Genomic DNA, 6,000 nt, shown 5'->3' with positions numbered 1-6,000 from the left:
GTCCGCTTGTACTGCCAAAGTTTGTAGGTGATCAGCTACTTCTCGAATCTGAACCAAAGCTTCCCCCATAACGCGGTCCCTGCTTCTGACCTGATTCTGGAAATAGTGAAGCTGTTTGTTTTGATGATCTTTGCTTGCTTCCAAATACTCAATCCTGGCTTCACTATTCTGTAATGCTGTCTCTAGTTCTTCTATGGTTTTCTTCAGTTGCTCAATCCTGCTTAAGCTTGCTTGCAGTTCCGCCACTGAATTACGATTTCGGTATTGATAAACAATCTTCTCAAGTTCTACCACTCTAGCCTTTAGTTTATCTCTTTCATCTTGATTTTCTGACAAACTCTTCTCAAGCGATCTGTTTTGCATCTGGGCTTCCTGGAATATTTCTTCCCATCTACCAGCCTTGGCTTTTTCTTTTTGAACCTCTTGACGCCACTGCTCTGAGGTTTTTCCCAACCCAGCAGTTCTTACTGACAGACGTAGTCTCTTATAATCCGTCTTCAAGCTGTTCAGCTCTTCCTCGACTTTGCGCTTCCCTTTTCTCAGGCCTTCGGTTTCCAGCTTCTGAACATCTATGTCCAACTTTAAATTCACCTTTTCTTCCTCCATTTGCTCTATTTTCTTCTCTAGTTCTGTATTCCTTCTTTCGAGGTCTTGCTTTATGATTTCCAGCTCAGAAGGGACAACGCGCAAATGCTCCTCTGTCGACTGACTATTTTCTGAACTTGGCCCAGGAATGTTGTCATTAATCCTCCTAACATGCCATTCGTTGTACCCAGAGGTTGTCATTAGACCCACGACTAATCTCTTCATTCGACGAGTCTGATTCCATGCATTGGCCATTTCACGAGCCTTTCTTTTGTAGCCATCATCCTTGTATGAGAATTCACACTCGGCTAATCCCTGTGTTGCAGGCACAAACTGTCTTAACCTGTATTGTCTTAATACTAGCAATGGGGCATAACCAACAACTCCCCAAATCCCGAGCAACGGAACCCAGTCGAAATCCCCACACCTATATAGGATCTCATTTGGAAGCAACCACGGAGCTCTCCACTCGATATCTTCTTCTTGCAGACTCTGAAAGATTGCCATCTATTTCACTTCCGAGATGTCATCTCTCCTTGACGTAGCCACTATCTCTTTTAACGGTGAATAACTCTCAAAAAAGACTTGATATGAAACCTTATCAACCTTCCAAAAGTGGCTGTGGAACCACGCAAGTAGTAGCTGCGCACATCCAATAAATCTACCCTCTCCCGTTCTTCGACATGCATTCAATGATCTAAAGGTTTCTGCCAAAATTACCGGGACTGATGTAACTCCCTTATCAAGCCGATCGAATAAATCAGTGACCGCCTCGTCAACATGTCCCAAAATCTTAGGAAACAAGATTAGACCATATATACTTAGAGCAAAGACGTCTACTTTCTTCCTCGCATCTGGGTGTACTAAAATGAGGTCCTTCAAAATTTTTCAAGGAATACACCTACTATCCCCTTTTTGCTTAATCCGAGCTGTAACCCACTGCTCACTCATCCCTGTTATATTCATCAACTTCCTCAAGAAGGTTGGTACATTCACCGCTTTCGAATAAATTCTATCCACCTAAACCTTCGAACACCGAAGTGAAGCCGTGTACTCCTCTATTGTAGGCACCAGATCAACCTTTCCGAATGTGAAGCAACTATAAGCCGGATTCTAAAACTGGGCAAGAGCTCGAAACAGACGCTTGTCTACCTTCATGTCAAGTAAATAAGGTAAATCCCCATAATTTGAATAGAATAGCTGCCTAACCTCATTATCCCACTGATCCCAAATCTCCTTCAACTCCTGCAAGTTGTTCTGAGCAACGCTAACACGAGTGAAGTCCCATAACTCTGATAAGTATCCCGTGGCCAAACTGTCACCTTTTTCACGCTGTATCTTCTCAGACCAAGCCCGGACAGCCGCATTGTCTTCTACTCTATCAAGAAACCCATTTCCCATGATAAGCTTCCTATTTGGCAACCGAATATGAACCAACGCCTTTACAATGAAATGTCATGCAATCATGATGTCATGCAATCAAAACAAAATAAAACAAGTCAGTATCACATATAAAGATATAATAACATGGCAAGAACACTTATTAGGAATCTACTAGGGTTTTGGGATAGTTCTACCTAGGAATCTACTATGAGGCTTAGTTTCTAGAGTAAAGGTACCCAAACCAGCAAATTCCTCGATCCTCACCCATTATAGCCTCATATAGATCGAGTTCAGTTCAGGGGGACACATTTCCCTATGGCTGCACGGAGATGAAAATCTCACGAAGACATAGGTACAGATGTATCCCGGAAGCGATCCACTACCCTGCACGGAGGTGAAAACCTCACGAAGGACTAGTTTCTCGCTCCCACTTAAAGGGCGAAATGCAAAATGCAAATGCAAAATTTCCAAAATACCATGATAAAACATCAATGAGCACGAAGGGAACTCATGAATTTTTTTTAAAAAACTTTTGATTTTCGACACAAAGACAAACATAATCAGTTTATGGCTCGACTCTCTAATGTCCCCAGCGGAGTCGCCAAGCTGTCGAAACTGTTTTTTTGAAAACAAAAAATTTAGTTGTCAACTTTAAAAAACAAAACTGGAGTCGCCACCGATCCTTTATTAGGGTGTGATCGGCCCACCTTAAAAATAATTTTGGTCTGCGGAATTTGAAAAAACAGGTTCGGGAGTCAGTTACGCACGAGGAAGGATTAGCACCCTCGTAACACCCAAAATTGGTATCAAATTGATTTTTTTTAATGCCTTGGTGTCAAAAATTTGAAAAGATTTTAAAAGGAAACTTTTTATTTCATGAATGGATTTAAAATAGTAATACATTCTTATTTCAAAGAAATAAAACACCACACCCAGTGAGTTAGGGCACAATGTTTTTAAATCTTCAAAATGCCCGAATATTGCCTTTTTGTTTTTGAAAATTCTTATTTCGAGAAGAAAATGTCATGACCAGTAAGTTAGGACCCAACATTTTAATTCCCGAGAATAAGCTTTTATTTAAAATTTGAAAATTTGTTGCAAAACAAATACTTGGCTTTCTAAATTCATCGAAAAATAATCGCGATCCAAAGAAGTTAGGACACGATCTTTCACGTGAATCATGAATGTCAAATATTTGAATTTATAAAATAAGATGATTTAAGTACTTTGAGAAAATCAAAATATATGTTTTTAAAATGGATGCTAAAAAGGGTTAAGGTATAACATGAAACAAATACCTAATTTCAAACATATATGAATAAATATTCACAATTACATATACAAGTAGGTAGAATATACAAATATATTTACAATTATGCGTTCGCATATATTTATTTACAAAAGTGAAAAGAATTTGAAACTAAAATATAAAATACACATTTTAAAAAAATGTTTAGTATGTAAAAATTTATGCGTGGATTTATAAAAATTTAAATGTGTAGGTATATATTAGAGAATGCATGTATGCTTTAAATTATAAAATATAGGGAATAAATATGTTACAACAATGTATATCTATATAAAATATAAATGCACGCAAAAGTATATGAAAGTTATGCACATAGAATGATAATAAAATATATATGTAAGGTGCATGTGTTTATAAAAATCGTTAAAAAGAATGTATGCACATATTATTGCAGAGAATATGCGAATGTGTATATATATATAGTAAGGGTAATAGTAATTCCTATAATAATAATAATAATAATAATAATAATAATAATAATAATAATAATAATAATAATAACATATAAAAAACAACAAATTAAGGATTAAATCAAAAATAAACAAAGTTTTGAAACCAAATTTAAAGATGGAAACTAAGGAAAAGGTCCAAATTAAGATGCGCACAACAGTAGGAGGACCCAGGTGGAAATTAATCCATCCTCTCAAAATACTGCGCAGCTAGGGACTGAATCGAAACTCGGATCAAATATGCAGCCTAATTTAAAAAACAAAAAAAGGTTTAAATTGGGGCGCATTGCAAAAGGAGGACCATTTATAAATCTCCCTCTCGACGTCGAGCATGCGGATCCTCCCTTGGTCGGGTCACCGCGCGGGTCAAGGCCTGGACAATACGGCGCCGTTTTGATCCTTTATTTAAAACAAATTTTCTTTTCAGAATCAGTTACAACCGAAGAGAAGAAAAAAATAATAAAAAAAACAGAGGCCTCCCCTTTTGTTTGCTCTGCTAGGGTTTGGAACCCTAGCATCCTTGCGCCGCCGCTCGATCCGCCCTCTCACTAAAACTCCAATCACGACGGAGATGGCTGTGGCACGGCGTTTTCAGGTAAGTTTTCCTTTCCTTTTCCCTTGTTATTTTAAACGAAACAAAATGAAAAGTAAAAGAAAATATAAAAAAATGTAAAAACGATAAATACTTTTAATAACAAGAAGAAATCACATTTAAAAAAACAAGTTTTTACTGCTTTTTATTCTCGATTCCCTATCAAAAGATCCGTCCCATTTACATGTTAAAAATGGCCTTTTATAGGCCTAAAAAAGAAACAAAAATTCAATTATTTTGCTTGTTTTTTCCTTTGGACTCTTTAAGTCCGTTTTTGCAGGAAAACGTGAAGCAAACGGCGTGGGGGAGGCCGAGACGTGCGGCGATCGGGCGTCTGCTGGAGACTGCTGGGGGCTTGCGGCGCATTACCTGCTAGGGTTTCTGATGCCTTAAGCCAATTGGGCTTCGTAGCTGGATTAAGATAGGCCCAATTTTCTATTTTGGGTTATTGTTCGGGCCCAGGCATTATTGGGCTTATAAAATGATAATATTATGGGTTCTGAGCAAAATGGACCATACTTGCCTAAATTATTTATTTAAAGTGAAAATTTTGAAAGGATTATTAATGATAACGACGAGAATGGGAGCTATAGGGACCTAAATTAAGAGGTGAAGGGGTTTTATAGGATAACAGTTCGTGAGTTGTCAATGTCGTTTAACTACAGGGATTATTAAGTACTATAAGACTTCTGATTTAATAATGGGTAAACTATCTAGTTCGTCACTCAATTTTTAGGACGCTTTCATTTTGGTTATTCAAAATGAAATTTTTACAATTTCGTTGCTCAACTTTTAGGATACATTCATTTTAGTCACTCAAGCGTTAAATATCTAACGATGATTGATTGTACACATCACATCATATTTATACTTTCATTTTGATCACCTAATTTCTAGGTTGCTTTTATTTCGGTCACCCAAAAAAAATACATTTTTTTAAAAATATTGATCATGGTAAAAAAAAAAATTAAGGGTTCAAGTGAAAATGTGGTAGAAACTAAAAAATACATTATCAAATTGTACTTGCTTATCCCATCGCCCAAAAAATTTAATATTGAATTTTTAATTTCAAACATAAAAATCAATTAAATAAATTGTTGAAACTTTTTATTTTTGATAATGCCAACCGATTTGTTAGTATAATATTGAAATTAATTAATTTAATCTACTCCTAAACTTTAAAATTCTATTTTATGTTTCTAGATTAAAGATGAGTTATTTGAGTTGATTTTAATTTTGAAACATAAAATAAAATTTTAAATTTTAGGAGGAGATTAAATTAATTAAAATTAATGAATTTCAATATCATACTAACAAATTGACTAACATTATCGGGGATAAAAGTTTTCAATGTTATAAAATAAATAGACAAAGAGTACTAAAGAACAAAGAAAATATGCGAAGCAATAGAGAATGTATTTTATTGATCAATGGGGATATTTACAAAGCTTCTCCAAACTCTTTATTTATAGGCATAAGAAGTATAATGTAGAGATCTTACCGGAATTTAAAGTACATCAAAACTTATCTTGATCTTGATGGACATCCTATTAATAAGATATTCATAACACTCCCCCTTGGATGTCCATTGGTAGATAATATTGTGCCTCGTTAAAACTTTACTAAGATAAAAACCCTGTGGGAAAAAAAAAACTTCTAGTGAATGAAAAAGAGTACACATA

The sequence above is a fragment of the Gossypium raimondii genome, chromosome 11, assembly GCF_025698545.1.
Source record: "Gossypium raimondii isolate GPD5lz chromosome 11, ASM2569854v1, whole genome shotgun sequence".
Lineage (NCBI taxonomy): Eukaryota > Viridiplantae > Streptophyta > Magnoliopsida > Malvales > Malvaceae > Gossypium > Gossypium raimondii.
The sequence above is the reverse complement of the archived record's forward strand: the minus strand, read 5'-3'. Positions refer to the sequence as shown.